Source organism: Ambystoma mexicanum, chromosome 3p (assembly GCF_040938575.1).
Source record: "Ambystoma mexicanum isolate Mex_15411 chromosome 3p, UKY_AmexF1_1, whole genome shotgun sequence".
Lineage (NCBI taxonomy): Eukaryota > Metazoa > Chordata > Amphibia > Caudata > Ambystomatidae > Ambystoma > Ambystoma mexicanum.
This window is the reverse complement of record NC_090925.1, coordinates 962,091,486-962,114,426: the sequence shown is the minus strand read 5'-3', so window position 1 is coordinate 962,114,426 and position 22,941 is coordinate 962,091,486. Positions and strand designations below refer to the sequence as shown.

The window sequence follows — 22,941 nt, the reverse complement described above, 5'->3', positions numbered from 1 at the left end:
TTTCACTGCAAAGTTCACCATTTCTGTGGTGCAATTCCAGCAGTGGTCCCAGTGTGCCCTGTCAGGGTCCCCATTGTGTTGCAGGGGGAAAAACTGTAACGCAGGGTAGCTAGAGAGGGGGGGGGTGTCATTGGCCTTGGGCGTCTGTCCCCCAGGTGGATATTTTGTCCTCCAAATTCAGCAGTGGGTGCAGGGTGCCCTGGCAGGGTCCAATCCCTTTCAGGAGAGGAAAGCTGTAGTGCTGACCAGGAAGCGATGTAGGGTGGTGGTGGTGGGTGATGGGTGTGACCTTGGCCACCTCCCTCCCTTGGTAGTGAAGTGCCCCCAAGTTCACCAGTGGTCCTGGAGCTATGGCCGAAACACTCACATTGAAAGTGTCTGAAGGTGCACCCATTTGTGGTAAATGTGGCACATTCTGTCAGGGTACCTATATTCAGAGAGCGTACAAAGCACACTTCCTGTGGACTTCATATCCTCTGCGAGACTAGTCACCCTGCCAAAGTGTAACGATGTAGCATGTGCAAGTCACCTTACCACCGTGCTGTGCAGGCGGTGGGCCACAGGAGCAGACAACTTTTACTGATTACAATTGCGCCAGCACAACTTTGTTATTGGCACAAGGTGACATACTATCTTCTTCACCTCTTTCCCCTGAAAATAATGTGGCAATTATGTGTCGACCTACTGTTATCTCAAATGAGAGGTGGTTTCCGAATGGGTGAAGTGTGTGTCTGGGATTGTTACAAGAGTCATGTATTGCCGCAATTGTTGTGTAATTTGGTAAAAATGTATGTGTAGCCATAATCATGGGGGTTTTCCTGTTTCCATTTCCTAGTGAGGATGAGGGTTGTGTGGATTTTCGGCCACTCTTATATCCAAAGGGCTGCACGACTTTTCCGAGGGCCACCTACATCTGGGTCTGGAAGGGATGGCCTTGCAGTGCATTGGTTTGGGGTGGGGGGGGGATGCGCCTTCACCAGCTCTGAGGAGCCATCATCGCTGCCCATGCAAAAGGACAGGCCCCGCCCCCCCCCCCAGACTTTATAGTGGTTCACCTGGGAGGAAATGATTTTGCGTCTGTGGGACGGAAGCTGGTACGGGAGCAGCTCATGGCAGACCTTGAATGGATTGCACAGAGGTTCCCAAACACTGTGGTGGCCTGGTCCCAGATGATTCCCAGGATGGATTGGAGAACTCAAGGGAATAGAAGGGCCATCAACCGCTCGGTGTGGAAACTGAATGGCGAGTTCACTAGACTGACAGAGGGCAACACCAGAATACGGACCATTCACCATGGCAATATCAAAGGTGCTGTGATGTTTCACAGAGATGGGGTGCACCTTTCCAAAACAGGCATGGAGCTGTTCATTGGAAACATAATGGATTTTGCCCAGACGCTATTTTAGGGGGGGTTTGCCCAGTGACTGATGGACGCACTGGAAGATGTGAAAAGTGAATAAAAATGGTAGTAAGTATGTTGGCAGTGAGACTTCCACTTCCTAGCAATTGTTTGCATTCATGGCATGTCAAAGCATTCAGTATGTTTGTGCTGCTTATTTCTTAGGTACCCATTACTACTTGCTTCAGCCTACATCAATTTGCTTGGCCTTGCAATAATTTTGTCCTTGTGAGCTTTCCCCTTACAATAGACACCCCTATGTGAATGAGCAGGTGTTTTTGTCAAAAGTGTGCCAGCAGTTGCCCGGAAGGGCCAGCCGTGTACTTTATTTATCTTCCCTTTCTGCTTCTTCATTGCCTATGGCTTTTCAACTCACCCAATCACTAATACATTGCATGGTTGCTTCTCACCTCGATTTCCCATCCACAAGCATCCCATGGAGGAGGGCATGGTGCAAAGCATGTTGGCTGTTTCTGAATAGGTAGTGTGGCTGAAATCCTCGTCCCCACGCTTGTATTTCTGTACAGTTTAGCGGAATAGTACATTGTCCATAGATTTTTTGTTCTCTTTCTCTTAGGTGCAGGTGTGTTGTAGCTGTCTACCCACTTGTAGGAAAGCAGTCAGCTGGTCCTTAGCATTTCACGTGAGTGTTTGCAAAGTGCTACTCCGTTTATTGTAGCGTGCAGGGAGTATGTCATGTTGCAGAGGGCTGCTACAGTTTGTGAGCAAAGTCTGGACCTTTTGGTGTACTTGTGTGGAGTAGGTTTGTGGCACTGAATACCACTTACTGTGCTACGTTCCATACTTTCAGAAGCACACATACTTATTGTTTCAGTCTTCATCTGGTCTTTGGGCAGTGAAGGGTTCCATAGCGAAGGTACTCATGGCTTCTCGGCGATCAATGTCTGGTGCGGAGGCATTAGCTGCAGTATGTTGAATTGAGACAGTTTTGGGGTCTCATTTTGCTCATGGGAATTGGACACAAGCCGTCTGTCGCGATATACTGGTCTACTGTAGCACCACTTTATTGCCCGTTTTTTTCAGCCACAATGAGCAGAAATCGCTTTCAAGCACTGCACTGTATGTTGCACTTCAATGACAACTCGGCAGCATTACCCAAAACGGACCCAAACTTTGATAGGCTGTTCAAACTGAAGCCATTTCTGGACCACTTCACTCACCGATTTGCAGAGGTGCATGTTCCTAGCCAGAACATATCCATTGATGAATCGTTGGTGTTGTTCAAAGGTCGCCTTGTATTCAGGCAATACATTCCTAGCAAGAGATCACGATATGGGATTAAAATGTACATGTTGTGTGAAAGTACCACTGGGTATGTCAGCAGCATGAGAGTCTACACCGGTAAAGACTCTACCCTAAACCCTCCGGGCTGCCCAGCCCGTTTAGGGACAAGTGAGAAGATTGTTTGGGATCTTCTCACACCATGGCTCCACAAGGGACATCATTTAATTTCTACACTGGAATTCCACTGTTCAAGGAATTGTTCAATGTGGGCACACTGGCATGTGGTACAATCCGCAGTAACCCAGACACCCCCGCAAAGTCCGGGGCACATTTCGGTAATAAGTTCTCGGGCGATGTGCGCAAATCATACCTCTGCCGATTCCCACGGGTGTCCTCTTTTCGGAAATGCATGGGGTTCCCTGTTTTCCTTGGTGGCTTGGACACCCGAGGCCCATATCTGTATGTTGTGCCGGTCGGCAGAATGGCTGAGATTCCCCTCTGCAAACAGACTGGGGGTTACTTGTGTTTTAGGCTTTCCCCTTGGCGGCCAGGTAGGTGCACCCACACATGTGGGGTACCGTTTTCATCGGGACACCTGTGGGAACGCGTGACGGTAGGCCATGTGTTGTTGGGGGCTTGTTTCGATGGGTGCGTCGAGCGAAATGTGCGGAAAAAGCGTTTTTTTCTCCCACATTTCGGACTTTGCAGGGCTGTCTGGGTAATAAATTCTGGGGCGATGTGCGCAAATCATACCTCTGCGGATTCCCACGGGTATCCTCTTTTCGGAAATGCATGGGGTTCCCTGTTTTCCTCAGTGGCTTGGACACCCGAGGCCCATATCTGTACGTTGCGCCGGTCGGCAGAATGTCTGAGATTTCGCTCTGAAAACACACTTGGGGTTACTTGTGTTTTAGGCTTTCCCCTTGGCGGCCAGGTAGGTGCACCCACACATGTGGGGTACCGTTTTCATCGGGACACCTGTGGGAACGCGGGACGGTAGGCCATGTGTTGTGTTTGTGTGGTTTTCATAACGTTTTGACCCATTTGCTGGTGCCCTTTGTCTCACAACCCTTTCTTTTCCCAAATGTGACCTACATTTAGTCCCTGCTTTAGCCACCATACACTTTTGTAACCTGCACAAGTCACCTACCCTTGAAAAGGTCTGCCTGTGCTCTTTCAAAACATGTATGGCTGCCGTTCCTCACCACATTTGGTTTTCCCAACTTACACATGCTAAGTGTGTCTGGTCAGGCCGTGAGCGTAAAACTCCTGTGTACCATGGCTCAGTGTTTGGCTTGTGATATTGCTTGTTTTGTAAAAACACTACAAAAAAGGTATGCTCTCCTAACTGCAAGAGTCGGGGGAATGTAGCGGAGCATTGCTTTTCTCAAAATTCATAGAAGCCATTGCCGTACCAAGCCAACCATGTCCAACACATACCTTTTTTTCAGTCATTTTCCCGCTTTTCCCCCATTCAATGGCAGTTGCCCCTACCTAGTTGTTGCCTGACCTATGCAAATCACCCCTTCCTAAACTTGGAATTTTGTCTACTTTTCAAAAATATATGCCTTTCTGTCCTCCAATTTGGCTTTCCTGCCCTTTTCTTCCATTCCGTCCATGCATGTCCAATTGGCAAAAATCGCCTACCTCTCACAAAACGGTTGATTACCACTTCAAAATAATTTTTTTCCATTTCCACTCAACCTGTTCCTGAAAGCCACGAAATTGGGGAACTCAGCACAGCAAACCATTTGTTCCTAGCTCTTACAAAGAAAAAACCACAGGCTTCTTTGTACATCATTTTATTGGCATTTTTTGAAAAAACCCAAAATTTTCGCACTTTTTCCTTATTTTCTCTCACCCCCCTACAGCAACCTGGGATTCCTGGGTGGCGTTACGACCGCCTACATGTGGGAAAAAAAGGAGCCAAATTTGGCCGAGATATCTCGTGTAACAAAAAAGTTACAAGCCATTGAATGGCCACATACCAAAAATCACCAAAAAAGGCCCTGGCACTGGGGAGAAATACCCATGGCACTTAAAGGGTTAAGGAGTAGTTACAAAATGAAGGTTGTACTGTACTTACTTTTTTGCACGAGATGACCAGGTTTCTTCGGATATGTCATCTGCAGTGTAGATGCTGTTGATTCTCAGGAGAGTAGTCTTCACTGTGAATTAAAAAAAACAGTATGAATTACTTTGTGTGTTTGCAGCCGTCATGATACTGCAGACTTTACTTGTACTTCTTTCGTCAGAGGGTTGAACTTTCATATTTCAACCCAGTCCACATGCACATTTCACTTCTCTCTGTGCAGTCTTTGCATACTGCTTTCAATATGGTACTTGAAAGTCCTTCAAAATAACTACATTTTTTAAGGGTTTGCAAATGCCTTGTTCTTTACAAAGTGTAGTATGCATAGGAGAGAGGTTTGTAAGCGATTGGGCAAAGTACTAGATGGGCAAACATTTTGTACTTGTTAATGAAAAGCACGATGTCGAAAAATCGGGAGACCCTCCGAAGGACATGTCAGCACTACAATCGGGAGCGCTTACTATTCTCATACGATCACATTGCAAGTGGCATTACTGTAGGCAGTACAGAGTACAGAACTCCGACATTTTCACATACAAAATTGAGGTCTGCCCTAAATTATACTTCTCAACTCACATGCTTTTGGTGGCTGTCACCCGCCTTGTAAAGGGCAGACACACCCGCCAAGCCTCCTGCACGCCCATTCATTCCAATGGGCGTCTCACCCGCCAAAAACAAAATTGGTGGATTTCTCCTGCCTTTAAGACAAAAATGGTTGAGAGCTATGCCTAAATAGGCATGCTTGCAACGTATGTACAGGTTATGCAGAAGACAGTAAGCAGTCGTGCGATTTGTTAATGACAAATCGGCAATCTTGCACTTTAAAAGGGGGAGCGTTGTTATGTGTTCCCTGTGGACATTTACCGGCATTATTTTGTCTATTTTAAATCATAAGGCTTCCACGTGTAATCTGATTCAAATGTACATACCTGTACTCTATACTGATGCATGTGGACATGCATGGAGCTGTACGTAGAAATTCGCAATCCTTGCACAGCAGCTTGTCAAGTAGGTGCTTTGCAATGGCATGCGATTTCCATTAAGAATCATCAACAGTAATTTTGAAGTGCGCAATGTTGATGACAGAGTCAAAATTAGCGATGTTCTATGTGATTGGTGGATGATTGTGCGCCCGCTTAGTTGTGTCCAATGAGGGACTCGCTTTGGAACTGCTGTAGAAAGGGTGGAAGGACTGGGTAAGAGTTACGTGCCGCACGTAGGCAACGCTTGTCCGCTGGAAGGGCGTGTCACATACGGGTTTCTACAGCAAATCCTCCATGGACAGACGACTGTAAGCATCAGCCAATCAGATGTTCACATTACTCGTGTCGAAAGACGGTGCGCACACTGAAAAGGCGCAGAGGTGGAGAAGGTCAGGGTTTTGCTGCTTAGAGACATTTTTGTGCAAGGCTTACAACACTATGCCGAGAGTAGGCATGTGGCACACCATTTCGATGTGCGAGGAGTGGAGGTGGTGTGGAGCGCTGACACTGATGCCAATGCTGGGGCAATTCGGAAAGTTTGCAGAGACATGTGTAGAATGATCACTCATGTGGTAATTTTGCACTACGGTGCTTGCCACTTAGGATATCTGACTTCACATACTTTGTTGGCAGATTTGGCACAGTTGGTTGAAGCACTCATGACCATCTTCCCAACATCGAAAGTGATTTTTTTCTGCTTTACTCCCGAGAGCACAATGGAACAACACTTCTGTTTTCTGTCCAGATCAAAGCATCGGGAGGTGCATCATCAATCGCGGCATGCGTGCATTCATGCTACGAGTTGGTATGTTTTTTTGTAGCCACGATAACATTGCTCCAAGCAATGCGCATTACTTTGAAGGAGATGATGTTGCGCTATCTTCTTTGGGAAATGCGATGTTCTTTTGGAACATAAGGCTTGCTTTAGAGAAGGTTCTGTAATAATTGCAAGAGTAAAGCAAGGACAAAAAATACAAAAAAAATACGTAAAATACCACATCTGTACGATATGTGGCCAAAAATTAAAAAAAGGCTCTTTTCAGAGCCTACCTTAAAGGGGAAAAAGGGGAATAGTACTTTAATGTACCATCGTCACGCTCTGATCCTGTACATGTCCGCGAACATGGCGGTAGTTAGCAGCCAGCACATATCACCACCGGGGATTGAAGGGTGGAGCCGCATGTAAATGAGAATGAGCGGAGCTAGGGATTGGTCCATAAAGTTCAGTAGGTGTGTTCTGACCGACGTACTTTAGTAAGACCGTCTTCTCCCTCACAGGACCACACAGCCATGGCTTTCCATGCTCGAAAACAGATTATCTGGATTGTGGGAGACTCTTCATACATTGGTTGAAGGTGCATGCAGAAAGCCCTAGTTTATGTAGCCCTAGTTTATGTACAAATCTCGGATTTCCACATGCGGAAGTGCACTGGCATGGCGTGCGTGGCAGGAGATGGCTGGACTTGGCACCTCTTTGTGTTACTTTACAGACATAGCGTCCTCCAGATATACTGATCACTCATTGTGGAGGAAACAGTCTAGGCCATGTATCTGGAATTTCTTTGCAATTTGCCATGAAGGAAGGACTCGCGAAGCTCATGGACAGGTTTCCAAATTGTCAAATACTTTTTTCCCGTATTGCCCAAAGACAAATATGGTTGCGCTCTTCTGCATTTGGTCCACAAATGGAGAAAGCGAGACGCAATGTGAATAAGGCTGTGTGTGCCTTTTTAAGATATGTGGGCATGTCCTCTTTCCACAATGAAAACATTTTGTTTCGTAGCAGTTTAATTTTCCGCAGAGATGGAGTCCACCTCAAATATGCTGGCAATCAAATGTTTCTTCACAATTTACAAAATGCATTGCGCCCTCTTTTGCAATCACACTAACTTATCTGACAATCCGTTTTCCCCAATCCACTGTTTTTGACCCACACAACACACCACCAAAAGGCTCTTTTCAGAGCCGCCACTTACTCCCAACGTACACTTTATTGCGTTTGCTCCGCTTGCACCCTCCCTTTTTCCCCTCTACGAATGTCCGTCTACTGCCTTCACTTCATAGTTCTATCGTTATACTGAGAAAGACGGCTCTGAAAAGAGCCCTCTGTCATTTTTGTTTTTTTTACGTTCATTGATTAACAGCACTCGACAATAGCAGAAGAGGCGAAAGGAGGGTAAGGAAGGGACACCAGCCATGGGGATAAGAAAGGGCAATTGAACAGTCATATATTAAGGGTGATCTTTATTTAGGTAAGAAGCAGATCTTCTGGTGCTCGGTGACTGCAGCCTCACAAGCACTTCGAAAACTCTCCCCCCCTGCAGAGTACTGTGTCACAATACGTGCACACTACTGTCAACTTTGAAAGTTAAGGGTCCACAGCATTGCGAATGGCTTGTGAAGCAGCTGGAGGGAGGCGCTCCCCCACAGGAGTGTCTCTTGTGGTGGGAGGATCAGATACCAAGGATGCTGTGGAGGAACTCAAACGACTACGCTCTTCACATGGCACCACCTTGCGAATGTCTGCAGTGTGGAACGAAGTGAGGTGTCGCTTCATGGTTTTCATACCAAAACTGAATGCTCCAAATCTCCCGCGACAACACCACATCGCACTGGTTACACTTCACCAGGTTTGCACGTGCTTTTGGTACATTCCCATAAACGGAAAACAATCGCCACACCCACAACTCCCGCAGAGTGCTCCTAGTGCGGAGTTCCTCCACTTCATTCTCTTCCTCCTCCTCTTCCTCCTCAATCTCTACATCCTCACCCATATCTTTCTCTGCAGGCCCTTGGTGAGGTGATGATGGTGGCGGGTTTGAGGGTGGTGCAGAGGCTAATGATCCAACAGCAGCCATGGAAGCCATACCGATTAGTTTCCTTTTGGTCACTACAGCAGTAAAGGCAACACACCTCAATCTGCTATAGCTAGTAGGACAATGAAGATGCGCTCGGGGGGGGTGGCCTTTTGTAGGGGTGCAGGGGTGTGCCTCGTGACCGTCTTCATCCCTACAAAGCAGTACACACATTTTACACAGCAACTCTACAATACTTTACCTTGTGTCTACAAGTGCATTTTTATTGTTGCGGAAGCACACAAACCATGGAAACTAGTCCCCACGCTCAGCGTAGGTGCGGTCACAAGATGACATCCACAACACATCCGCCCCCGTAATGAAAGTCCCCTGGACAGCAAATGCAAACAATCAAAGTGCGACACAAGTGAGGCGGGCAGTTAGGAACTGGCGCGATGTTCGCAATACTTACGTGTGCATGCATGCTATGTTCACTGTACGGACAGTTGCAGTGTCCTTAGGACAACTCCATTTTGTTTGCCTACAAACTTGCCGGTCACCGTGCCTGTTCTACGGACGGCACCATTTTGACTGCGCCCAATACGGACCGCTATACTGTCCTTCACACACTCCCTTTTTACTCATTTACACCCATTCCGGACATCTTGTGTGTTCTATGAACATTATCTCGTTTCCGAGCGGTACGCTGAGGTAGTATATCCTTTGGACACCCCTTTCTGTTTATGTATGCACATTTTCAAAAGATGGTGCAGTCATACATCACATCCGTCTTACTTCACATTAGACAGCACCCACATTCTATTGCTTGCGGATAGGTCAAACAGGCGTGCTGTTCGCGAACATTTAACGTCTTTTTTAAAAAAAAAAAATCTACACAAACTCTTTCTCTACAACTACTGTACAAAAACATTACACACACACACACACACACACACACACACATCATTCTAAAGAAATAGCGGGGGAAGCGGACACTAAAACAAATATGGGGGAATTAGGATTCAACACGGGCTGGCTATGAGAAGATTTGTGAGGGGAAGAAGGGATGGATATTGGGTCAAAACGTCTATTTTCCTGTTCAAGGTTTGGGGATGGTTCACTAGGGAATGGAGAAGCAGGGCAGGTGCAGGTGGGGCAATGATAAACTTTTCCTCTCACACAGTCCTCCACAAACTCCCGTAAACTTTGAAAATTGGCATTCAATATGTCCATTTTCTCCTGTATCCTCTTTATCCTGTCTTCTTCCGTCTCATTTGTTACCCTTTCGTCTTTTTTTTCCTGCTCTTAAAATTTTTTTTTAAAAAAAATGCAATGCCTATAAAACACTGGTCACTATTTTGCATATGCAGAGCAATGTGCATCATTTTTGTCGCTGTCTTCAGACATTTCCCCATGTGGGAAATACTCCTCCAGCCACTTCAAAGTACTAGCCATTTCTGAGTCAAAACAGAAAGAAATTATTATTTATGCACCACATACCAAAAAAAAAAAAAAAAAAAAACACACGCATATAAAAACAAATTATCTGCACTCACTCTTTTGCTGTAATATCCCTTCGTCCTACTGCATCCGTCCACTGTCGTTCCAGGTTGCCGAATTTCTGTGAAGTGATTATGCTGGAAGTATCTTTTTTTTTATATATATATATATATATATATATATATATATATATATATATATATATATATATATATAAACCATCCACTTCATTCTACATGCTTATTACATTTGTTGTTTTCTTTTCCCAGCTTCAGGTTTCCAGATTTACTTATTACTACGTATAATATCTTTATGTACTTCTTCTACATTGCACACTTTTTGTGTAAAACAATAGTACATTTTCTACTACCCCCGCCTCTTTCGGTAATGTTGATCCTGTCCAACCCCGTCCGCAAACAGGCGCTCAGTCCGTACCTTGCCAATATCAATAGGGAGGGGGTTCTGTATGTTCTATGTTGAATGTATGTCAAGTACGTAGATTATACTACATATCTCTCAAAATCACGATTTCAGTGTATATTCTGCTCATCAACTTCATTGCCACAATTTCAGGCTTACCTTCCACCTTACAAAAATCTACACAATTCCCTACATAACATTTTCTACAACAAAGTCCGTAAGAAGCCGATGAGTTTCGAGGTAGGAACTCCTTCAAGAGCCAAAAAGGACTGGAAAGGAAAAAAGACAAAATCAATCTTGTATACTCTAAGGAAAACCAATATTCAATCATCTGCACAATTCTAAATCTATAAATAATAAAGACACTCGATCATGTCGCTACAGTGCTAAGGTGAGAACCTCCATCACCGATAGCCAGCTGGATGTGACCCCACATCGAAAATCAGTAAAATATACTGTTTAGTATCCCATTAGTGGTAGTGAGATGTAATCCCATGTGTTAATCCCTCTTCCATGCATTAAATGCCTCTAAGTGCTGTGAAAACCCAGGGACCCGAAGGGCTTACCTAAACTGTGCCTTTTGGCGCAACAGATAAAGAATTGAGTGGCAGGATGAAGAACCGAATCCTATGGTTCAAAGAAGAATGATAGCCCGCAATCGGTAAAATCAATGTAACTAGATAAATCGAACCTGAGCCCGTTGCCACTAGTCCACTTCAAGATAACAGCATCTCAATTGCGTATCTAGAGTACATGCACAGTGTTCAATTATGGAATTCGATATTGTTATTTTGCATTTATATAGCGCCTTATATACCATTGGTATGGTCTGAAGGCGCTGGTGGGTTGAACGCCCTTGGGAACCGAAGTTCGGGTCAGTAGAGAGAGTAGAGAGAGTCCTAAGGTGCGTGTGCGCACCCGGTATGTGTGCAGCTGGTGCGGAATTCGTGTGGTAGCTGCTTCTTAGCGGTAGGTGTGGTGGTTGAGAGATCAGGAGTATGTGTTCGCTCTGGCAGGATTTATCCAGACCGAGTGTGGCTACGTTAGGCCTGAGGAGAACGCCTGGCTGGGGGTGTGAAACCAGCAGTGATTACTTACAGTGATGGGGAGTGAGCGGGAGATGTTGATATGAGAACAGTTATACCGAATGGTGTCATAGTATCTCTGTGTTCTATTTGAGTGGTGGTGTAAAGAAGAGAGTAAGCGTGGGGTGTGGTATGATATATGCTCTTTCAGATGTTCCCTGCATTCCAAAACATATTATGTAAGTCACGCAATTCTATGCTATCAGGTCCGTTCTATGCATTATTATTCATTTCAGGCGTTCAAGATTGCCCTACACACTCCTGTCTGCTCGACACACTCACGCACTCTAAATGCAATTGGGTACACTTCTAAATGCAATTGGGTACACTTCTAAATGCAACTTTTTCAGAGAGGCTATTGGTCACAACTTCTAAATGCAATTGGGTACACTTCTAAATGCAACTTTTTCAGAGAGACTATTGGGCACAACTTCTGAATTCAATTGGGTACAATTCTAAATGCAACTTTTTCAGAGAGGCTATTGGTCATAATTTCTAAATGCAGTTGGGTACACTTCTAAATGCAATTGGGTACACTTCTAAATGCAATTGGAGACACTTCTAAATGCAATTAGGTACACTTCTAGATACAACTTTCTCAGAGAGGCTATTGGCCACAACTTCTAAATGCAACTTTCACAGAGAGGATATTAGCACACTGCTAGATGCAACTTTCAGAGAGAGGCTATTGGGCACAACTTCTAATTGCAATTGGGACACTTCTAAATACAACTTTTCTCAGGGAGGCTATTGGTCACAACTTCTAGATGCAACTTTCAGAGAGAGGCTATTGGGCACACTTCTAAATTCACAGAGAGGCTATTGGGCAGACTTCTAAATGCAACTTTCAATGAGAGGCTATTGGGCAGACTTCTAAATGCAATTGGGTACACTTCTACATGCAACTTTTTCAGAGAGACTATTGGGCACAACTTCTAAATGCAATTGGGTACACTTCTAAATGCAACTTTTTCAGAGAGGCTATTGGTCACATCTTCTAAATGAAATTGGGTACACTTCTAAATGCAATTGGGCACACTTCTAAATGCAATTGGGCACACTTCTAAATGCAATTGGAGACACTTCTAGATACAACTTTCTCAGAGAGGCTATTGGCCACAACTTCTAAATGCAACTTTCACAGAGAGGATATTAGGACACTGCCAGATGCAACTTTCAGAGAGAGGCTATTGGTCACAACTTCTAAATGCAATTGGGTACACTTCTAGATACAACTTTTCTCAGGGAGGCTATTGGTCACAACTTCTAGATGCAACTTTCACAGAGAGGATATTAGCACACTGCCAGATGCAACTTTCAGAGAGAGGCTATTGGTCACAACTTCTAAATGCAATTGGGTACACTTCTAGATACAACTTTTCTCAGGGAGGCTATTGGTCACAACTTCTAGATGCAACTTTCACAGAGAGGATATTAGCACACTTCTAGATGCAACTTTCAGAGAGAGGCTATTGGGCAGACTTCTAAATGCAATTGGGTACACTTCTAAATGCAACTTTTTCAGAGAGACTATTGGGCACAACTTCTAAATGCAATTGGGTACACTTCTAAATGCAACTTTTTCAGAGAGGCTATTGGTCACAGCTTCTAAATGCAGTTGGGGACACTTTTCACATGCAAAGGACAGAGTTTCTGAAAGCAATTATAATGAGTTTACGGTGGTGATGCATTGTTAGATGAGTGGTAGGGTAGTATGGCTTGAAGTAGTTGCTTCTGGCCCCGCCCTTGCCACACTTACTTGTTGTTGGCTTCTTGCTTCTCCTGCGGATACCTGCAGATACGATCTGGAGTCGTCCCTGAAGGAGTCGTCCTTTGCCTCGGGTCCTTAGCCGCAGGGGCTGCCAGGCAGAGGGCTGCCTTGGGAGGACCAGCAGAGAGATGGGGAGCTTCTCGTCTGCACCAATGGGGATAAGGAGGAAGCGGCCCGGCCAATCAGGGGAGGGGAGAGGCGGGAGGAATAGACAAAACACGGAAGGGAAACGGTCTGGAGGAGGGAGGGCTGAATGTGGTGGATGCGGGCAGGGGACACCAGGAATTAGGCCCAAGAGGGTCTTAGCTCATCAATCTAACTCTCACCGTGGTGCAGGATACAAAGTGGCAAGCACGAGTGGAGAGCGAGCGGTAGGCTCAACTGCTCTGTACTCGCGAGCCAATCGGGGACAAGGAGGAAGCGGCCCGGCCAATCAGGGGAGGGGAGAGGCGGGAGGAATAGACAAAAACACGGAAGGGAAACGGTCTGGAGGAGGGAGGGCTGAATGTGGTGGATGCGGGCAGGGGACACCAGGAATTAGGCCCAAGAGGGTCTTAGCTCGCCAATCTAACACTCACCGTGGTGCAGGATACAAAGTGGCAAGCACGAGTGGAGCGCGAGCGGTAGGCTCAGCTGCTCTGTACTCCCGAGCCAATCGGGGACAAGGAGAAAGCGGTCCGGCCAATCAGGGGAGGGGAGAGGCGGGAGGAATAGACAAAACACGGAGGGGAAGCGGTCTGGAGGAGGGAGGGCTGAATGTGGTGGATGCGGGCAGGGGACACCAGGAATTAGGCCCAAGATCAACAGAAGTTCACTCTAACAGAAAAACCGCCAGGTGAGGAGTGCGGCGTCACTACCCATATTATCATTGACACGCAAGCTATTAATTGGTCTCAAGAAACTGATATAACTATAGGAGATGGTCTGTAGTAAATAACTTGCCCCCTCCAGGGGTTCCACTTTCCTCAAATGGATATTTTCAACAGGTCCGGAATCCATATCCTACTTGCAACGCCTTAACTAATTCTGTAGTCACTACTACGGCTACTCTATAGTGTTTCAATCGATAGCACTGTAAAAAGTCCAGAAATAGGCGCATCAGTGATGAGGAAATGACCCCTCATATCGTGCATCCAAAACTCAGAGTAATATGAATATCTCGTGATCAACAATAAAATCTTACCCTGCTTGTCAAGTCAATATTGCTTCCAGTAGAATCGAGTGCACGGCATCCATCTACATCACCATGGAAACCAGAAATGCTACAAGCATACACGGTACGCCATCTTGAAAATGCTGGTTAAATCCAATCGAATCCAACAGGGGGCCCTCTTCTGAATTTGTATTGCGGCTAGCATGGCAAGGCTGAAATGCCTTCTGACAAAAACGTCTTTAGCCATGCCAGCCGCAGTGGTGCAGCACCACTAGTCACATAATGCATGCACTCACTCAGCCCTACAGATAAGGGGTGTATCGGCCACTTTTACTACCTAAAGATTGGCAAATACTCCCAAAAAACAAAAACAGGGAGTAAAAATACTAACAACAAAAAAATAGGAAAAAGACATGTAGAATATTGCACCCCTGCATGGATATGTTTGGACCATTAGTGCACATAGTACCACGAAATTACTATTTTAAGTGCCTGATTGGAAGAAGTAAACGGTATGCAGTGATAAAATCGCAGAAAAAATGTCACCTGTACAAATAAAATTGCGGCAAAAATGCTGTGTTTTGATCCGTTAAAGGTGTACCCCATTACACCATTTAAGGGGAGCCGGGATTGCGGGGGTGTCCCCCGTTAGGCAGAATCACATGCAGTGCCCTTGGGGAACACTACATGCAATTAAGACAAAGTGTCAGTACAATTTCACCTTTGTACAAGGCCGTACTACACAGTAATGAGGTAGCAGTGGCTAAGCAGCCAGACTTATCTCAAGAGTAAAGTGAGCAGTAGAATAAGTTACACAAAGGACCAACAAATATAGTGATTTAAACAAACACTTACTCAAGGTTTCTTGATAAAAGAATATACATTTATTTACAGAGTAATTTGGAAAACATTACACTAGCAAGAGCAGCTCAATATCATATGCTAATGTATTACAAATACACAACCAATAAGTTACTGAACAAGTTCAGCTCCCCAGAAGTGGGAGCAAAATGGAACTTCAGTTACTTTAAAAAAGGGGTAAAAAGACTGAAGCACAACTACTTTCATAGGCAGGGCAAAGGGGTTTAGTTAACTACAACCAGCAATTCAGTTCATAGGCCTGGGCCAAAGTCAGTGGTTCAGAGTCTTTGTATAGGATAGTAGTTTTTTTTTTTTTAAATAGTTTATTAATTTTATTCAAACCAAACAATACAAACAAACCCAACACGCAGTGTAATTTACAACAATTCCAGTAAACACCATTTGTATTTCCAGTTTGCCACTGCTCCCCAAGTCCCACCCTCCATTATGAGCCTATTTGTACATCTCGTTCAGTATTTGCTACATGTGGCTGGGTCTCACTATCTTCGGATTCAGTCGGGTCCGATATAGATCCAAACAGTTCCGCTATTAATAGTTTCCATGCCATCAGGGTACCCACTTCTTCCTCCCCACTCATGCCGCTCGCCTCCTGCCATATTACCGTTTCAGCCTCCACCCATTTCTGTAACTCCCTCCACCATACTTCCACCCGTGGCTTGTGGCACTTCTTCCATCCCATGGCGATCCTCCGTTTTGCTAACACATATGCCAAATTTCTCAGTTTCTCAACATGTTTAAGTTTCCGTGGTCTGGGGGAACCCTCCCAGCAAGCAGGCCCAAGCCGTGTCTATGACAAGCGTGACCCCTTTTGTCGCCAATTTTTGTGCCACTTCACCCCAGAAACCTTCGATTACTGGGCATGACCAACACATGTGTCATGTCAGCGTTTTCCATGCCGCACTTAGGGCACGCCTGTCGCCCTGCATTCCGGAACTCTGATATCTTCAGAGGGGTCATGTATGCTCTGTGAGGTATGTACACCTGTATTTGTTTAAGTCTGGCGTTTCTTGACACTTTTTTGTGATATCCCAGGGCACGTTCCCACATCCCATCTCCCACCGGGGCCCCCACCTCCTCCTCCCAATCAAGTCTCAAATGTGTCAATTCCTTCCCCACCATCTCATACAATCTAGAAATCTCATGCCCCCCTTCCGATATGTCATATTACCGCCACAGTAGCATCTGGTTCCTCTAACACTGTTTCGGGCCACGTTTTCCGAATTTTCTGGACCATCTTATGGTATGTAACATATTGGCCAGTGTGCAATCCCACCTCCTCCCCAAGTTCTTCGAAATCTCTAATGGTCCCCTCTTGCCAGATGTCCCCCAACGTTACCAGTCCCGCCGATTCCAAGTAGTTCCCGATAATCACCCTCAGCTGCTTGTCCCCTCCTGCTAATTCGACCAGTGGTACTTGCGGGGAGCACGGGAATGGGTCCTCCATCATCCGACACGCTCAACGCCACATTTTCCACCCCAACATCATCATCTTGGGGCGCTCCTTCATATCTGTTTCAGGCAACCATATCATTTCCCTTAAGTAGAATGGGGGTACAAACCCGCCCAAACAACCTATGTTCAGGGGTCACTTTGTCGGAGAGCCAATTGGCCACATATTGTAATTGACTTGCTATGTAGTAGACCTCAAAATTGGGCAGCCTGATATCTCCCTTTTCGTAGAAGTTCTGCAACTTCCATAGCGCTACTCTATTCCGGGTACCATGCCATAGGAAGTCCCCGCACACTATTCAGTTTAGCGAAGAACTCCTTGGGTATCATATGTGGGATATTGTTAAAATAATGTAAAAGCCTAGGTAGGACCACCATCTTAAGCATTGCCCCCCCCCGTCCCATCATAGCTAGGGGCAACTTCTCCCAAAACTTCATGCATTTCTGGATTTTCTCAACAGCTACCACAGTGTTGTGCTTATGTTCCTCCTCTACAGTGTGATACACAACTATGCCAAGGTAACGGAAAGAACCAGTCACCCATGGTATCTGTAACACTGGCAACCTTTCTTCCGGGGTCCCCTTATAGCTACCTAGGGGGAATATGCTGGATTTTTGAGGTTTTACCGCTATGCCGGACAACCCCGCGTATTTCTCCATCACTTCAAGGATATATTAAAGATTCTCCTCTGGGCATTTCAAGTATAATAATAAAACATCCGCATATTCCTCCCCAACCTCAATACCTATCATATCGTATTGCTGCCTGAGGTATATTGCTAGGGGCTTCAGGGTTAGGATGTAAAGCATTGGGGACCAGGGGCACCCCTGCCTGGTACCTCTACTAAGCTGCCATCTCTCGGATATCACCGATCCAGTTCGAACTCTGGCTAACGGCTCACTGTATAGCATTTTCGCCCACCTGATATAAACCGGCCCTACTCCGTAACCTCCCAGGGCTGCCAGTGCCATGGCTACTTAACGGAGTCGAAAGCTTTAACTGCATCTAGGGATACAATCGCCATTTTGCCTTCATTTCTATCTGCCCATTCGATCACAAGGTGGAGTCTCCTATGATTACGAGTTATATTCCTGTTTGGGACATAGTAAATTAATCCACCCGGACCAAACGGGCTAATTACTCTGCGCAATCTGTTTGCCAGGACAGCCGTCAGTATCTTGCTGTCCTGGTTCAGCATCGACCAAGGCCTGTAGGAGCTACAGTTATACCCCGGTTTGTTGGGCTTAGGAAGCGGTATTATGATCGCCTCTCTGAGTGACTCCGGCAACCTTCCTAACTCAAACGCTTTGTTAAGCATATCTAGCAATGAGGGTAGCACTTCTCTATATACCTTGTAAAATTCACTAGGGAACCCGTCTGCTCCTGGGGTATTACTGGTGGGCAACTGCTTCACAACCTCCCTCAGCTCCTCCAGGGTAATTGGTGAATCAAGCTCTTCCCTCTCCTCCTCACTTATCTTAGGTAATCCTATATCTTCTAAGGTTTCGGTTATCTCCTCTTGACTACTCCACTCCTTGTCTCCGTATAGCACCCTATAATAATCCGCAAATTCCCTGTTAACTCCTTCTTGAGTGTCCACTACCTCCCCATCTTCTCTAATTATTGTCCTAATCGGGGGTCTAGGGGTCTCACTCTTGTACAGCCACGCTAAAAGCCTACCCGTTTTATCTCCTCCCGCGTGCTGCCTTTCTACATACTTTTTATAATTGAGGTTACAGAGCCTTTCCCAATGTTCCGCACATTGCTGTTGTAGTTTAAGTACTAGCTCAGTGTCTACACTGTCACATTCTAATGTCCTTTCAAGTTCATCTTCAACTCTTTGTAGGTCAGCCAGAACCCCACTTTGTAGGCCCTTTGACTTAGCTATGGCTGCCCCCCGCATCACCACCTTAAAAGCTTCCCATAGTGTACCCACCGAGTCAACACTACCAGTATTCGTCTCAAAATAGTTTGTGATATCATCCCTTATGTCCTCACGAAAGACCAGATCTTTGAGTGCTTCCGCTCGGAGGCGCCACGTCGGCATCCGTGCCCTCGGGCGGCAGTATTGCCACCCAAGGATCAGGGGCGAGTGATCTGAGAGGACCCTCGCCTTGTATTCTATTTGGGTGCTCTCTGCCACCACATTCGGCGTGGCAAAGACATAGTCCAGTCTTGTGTGTAGCTGCTGCGGGGCAGAATAATGCGAATATTGCCTATCATTGGGATGTTTTGTTCTCCATACGTCTACCAAGCCGAAATCGTCTAGTAACACCTGCAATGCTTTGGCCGCTGGGGTGGGCCTATCAATCCTGTTGTCAGATCTATCCATCTTGGGGTTCATTACACAATTGAAATCCCTGCCCCAAATAACCACACTTCCCACACACATACTGAGGTTAGTGCACAGAGTCCTGAAGTATGCCGCCGTGTTATGGTTAGGGGCATACGTGTTCACGATGCATACCTCTTTATTCTCCAACAGCCCTCTAACTATAACCATCCTCCCGTCAGTTTCCGCCATTTCCTGCAGTAGCTGAAATGGGACATGAGGTGCTACCCAGACAAGCACTCCCCTGGCGTAAGCAGAGTAAGACGAACCCACCACAATCCCTTTCCATTTTTTCCCAACTAGCTCCAGTTTTTCCCGCGTCAAATGCGTCTCCTGCAACAGTGCAACATCTATCCTTTGCCTTTTCAAATACAGCATGACTTTATTCCTCTTCATATAACTGTTAAGTCCCCTGACATTCCACGTCACTATTCTAAGATCTCCCATAGCGCTCTGATATCTTCCTCCCTCATTCCCAACCGAACCCTCCAGGTCATGCTATGCAGATACCTCCCTTCAACTCTTCCGTGTAGGCTCATATTAAAACTCCCCAAAACTATGTACAACCCAAACTTCCCACCTCTCTTCCCTCCCCCAACCCAACCCCAACAATGCCTCCCCCAACTGTTGCCTAGCTCCATCCCTGGATCTCAGGCACCCCCACATCTAGCCCCATCCAGCACAAACTTATGCTGCGGGCTCAGTAGGGTAAAGTCGCCCTAATGGCCACTTAACTAATAGTATTTCGGGGGTGAGTTGCCTCCATCCTATTGCTCCTATTTCCAAATGTATTACGCATTGTGTTAACTTTAAGCTGCTTCCAATTACAATTTTACCTACTATATTCCAGTCCATGACGGGCACAGGGCCCGAATGCTATCCAGTGTTCAACTAGTATCGCTTCCCGGTATAATCCGGTACCCCCAATGTCCGCGGCACCAGTTTTTTAGCCGCCCTGTTCCTGCCGGTCACAGTGCACTTCTTGTTCCGGGCAACACTGCAGATCCAGCCACGTTACCACCTCTTCGGGAGCGTAAAAAAAAAGGAGCGCTCTGCCCTTATGTATCACCTTCAGTTTTGCCGGGTACAGGAGCATGTACTTGATGCCTGCTGTTCGCAGCCTCCTTTTGGCGGCCACGTAGCTGTATCTCAGTCTCTGCACCAGCATCGTATAGTCCGGGTATGCTGTAATGTTTGCGGATGCTCTCTGTATTGTCCAACCTTTACGAAAATATTCTAGGATCATCTCCCTATCTCTGTAGTTCAGGATCCTCGCGATGATAGGTCGCGGCGGAGCCCCAGGTCGCGGTTTCCTCATCAAGGCTCGGTGCGCTCGCTCCACAGTGAATCCCTGCGAGAGCTTATCTGCTATTTCTTGTAGGATCAAGTTTTCCACGTAGTTTGTAGGGTCTTGACCCTCCCGCTCCAGTAGGCCAACCATCCAAATGTTATTTCTCCTCGCTCTTCCCTCAGCTTCTTCGACCCAATTTTCGAGGTTAGCAACCTGCTGTTTGAGCACATGAACTTCCTTTGCGTTAGTTGTGCTGACATCAGTATTGGTCTTTACAGCACTCTCCAGCCCACTTGTTCTCTCCGCCAGCCTCCTGACATCTTGCCGTAACAGGGTAAGTTCAGTCCCGAAGACATCGATTTTGCCCTCCAGGGCTGTCCGCAAGTCCGCCATCGCCGCGCCCCATTTGGTGCTCAGCTCCGATATAGCCTCCAGGATTTGGTGCTCGTCTCCTTCAGCAGGAGTAGTGGACGTGCTCCGCTCCGATGCTGTGGGGGTCCTATGCGCTTTCGCGAAGACCTCCATTGTAGGTTGTTTGGTCTTGGCTCTCAAACTTTTCACCGACATGGTGCAACCTTGTCTTCGTGTCTGGCTCCGGCCCGGTACCGCTTAGTTGTTATTCAAGTCGTTGGAGTCTCTGTATATCAGCCTACACCAATTGTTATACACAAAATCGTTATTCAGGTGGATTGTAACTTTCCGCGTCACAATTACCTCTCAGCGTCCGTGCCCGTTATCACCTGGATGCCGTCATCAGCATCTCAGGTGCTTCTTCATGGTCTTTGCACCTATCAAAAAGCGGATGATACATACAAGATGCATATAACCCTCTGCTGCATCCCAGACCTTACGAGGCCGATTCACGGTCCACCAGTGTAATCCTTTGTTCAGGATCAGTCGCCATTTTGTTTCGGGCGTACAGGTCTCGGCGCCACTTATTGTGTCCGTATTTGCTCATCCACTCCTCGATGCGGATTCGGGATGTAATCCCTGCGTGCTCGAAGCTTCCAACTTGCTGCAGGAACGCTATCAGTCTTCTTGTTTGTATCATGTATACATCGTGCTGGTCTAGTGGGAACACCAAGGCCGTGCCGCCTATCTCGTGGCCCAGCGCTGTGTGCATCCTCTCGGGCTATTCGTGGGCTTTTCTCCAGTAGTCGGCCACTCACTGTTTCATCTGCCGCGGCACGCCTACAGTCCAGTCACTGCCCGCCTGGCATCCGATTTCAAGTGCCGCCGGGGGTCCCTTTGTGTTGGCAAGCCGCCATCTTATTATCGATTGCGCCGCTTCTGGATCTGGACACAAAGTGGCCTCATTTAGTCTGCTGTGTCCACTTTCTCTCGCCGATACGCTCATCTGCTGCCTGAAGTATTCACCCAGATACCGTATCTTTTTTCCGCTGGAATCAGCCGTCAACACATGCGTTTTGCTTCGAATCAATAAGTCGGATCACGGAGCTCCAAGGAATCGCAGCCTACTCCATGGCTGCTTGGCCACGCCCCCGGATAGCACAGTTCTGGTAGTAAACGGTTAAGTCTTTGCCACGGATCTTAGAAGAATTTGGTCAGACGAAAAGTTAGATGTTGGTTTAGGGAAGGACAAGCCTTCGAAGTCGGGAAAGTTTCACAAACTTTCACTGTGGCCGAAAAGATTTCCGGACCGCGTGTTCTGCTTAATTTATGCTTAGTTCAAAATGGCGCGGGCGCGATGCATTCTGGGAGCGCTCGGAGCCATGTTGGATATTTACTTCACTCCGCAGTGAAAGGCTGCACACATTTTGCTGAAGTGTTAGATTCACAGTGCTGAGACAAACATGCTTTTTCAAACTTGGTATGCAGTCAAGGCCATTTCTGCTGGGAAAAGCTAACTTTGTTATGACTTGCTACTGTTCTCCGTGGAGCATGTTTTTAGAGCAAGGAGGCCCTGCGTTCCTTGGGGGGGGGGGGGGAGCTCTCGATTGACCCAGCTGGCAACCGACGGCTGTTCCTCAACTGCGCAGGTGCAATTCCAGAAGGTTCGAGAATTAACTCCCTTTTTTGGAGTTCCTATATATACGGAAACCCGGAGGGGTCAGGTGAGATTTTAGCCAGAGAAGGACGCTCCGTCTGGCCTTCCTGTGAGCTGTAGCACTCTCTTCCTGGCTGCCCCCGGAGTCTTCCAGCCGCTTCTGGACGAGATGAAGATAAGAATTACGCTCACGGTGATGTATTTCTTTTGACTTCTTTACTTCTTCTGCGATCTATGTCCATGTTAGTTTTATGAGTTATTTCTATGTTCTTGTAATCTTTGAATAAATAGCCGTAAAGAGCCCATTATCTTCTAAAGAGTGCGTGGCTGTGAGTTATTGTGTCTGTCTGTTTTTGGGTTGAAGTATTTGCTCTATAATTGCATTGGTGATTTATGGTAGTTCCGTACACTTTTCAGCAGAGAGCAATACACCGCTTTTGCACAGTACTTTTAAAGTGAAGAAGAGCTGTAGCTGAGGCAGTTGTTCCTGGCAGTTTGAGCAGATCTCACTGTTCCTGAGCTTTAGTCGTGGGGA

General features: G+C 46.5%; 1 protein-coding gene across 4 annotated transcripts in view; it reads right to left on the bottom strand.

Annotated features, from left to right (window-relative positions):
• Positions 1-22,941, bottom strand: part of ITCH (itchy E3 ubiquitin protein ligase) — a 2,968,415-nt gene that overhangs the window by 2,932,868 nt on the left and 12,606 nt on the right. Inside the window, exon 1 of one of the 4 annotated variants that reach the window (XM_069652267.1) lies at positions 4,731-4,750. The exons of the other annotated variants lie outside the window; for them this stretch is intronic. The gene's annotated coding sequence lies outside the window, so the exon portion shown is untranslated. Of the gene's footprint in view, positions 1-4,730; positions 4,751-22,941 lie in introns of those variants that run through there. 4 annotated transcript variants of the gene reach the window in all.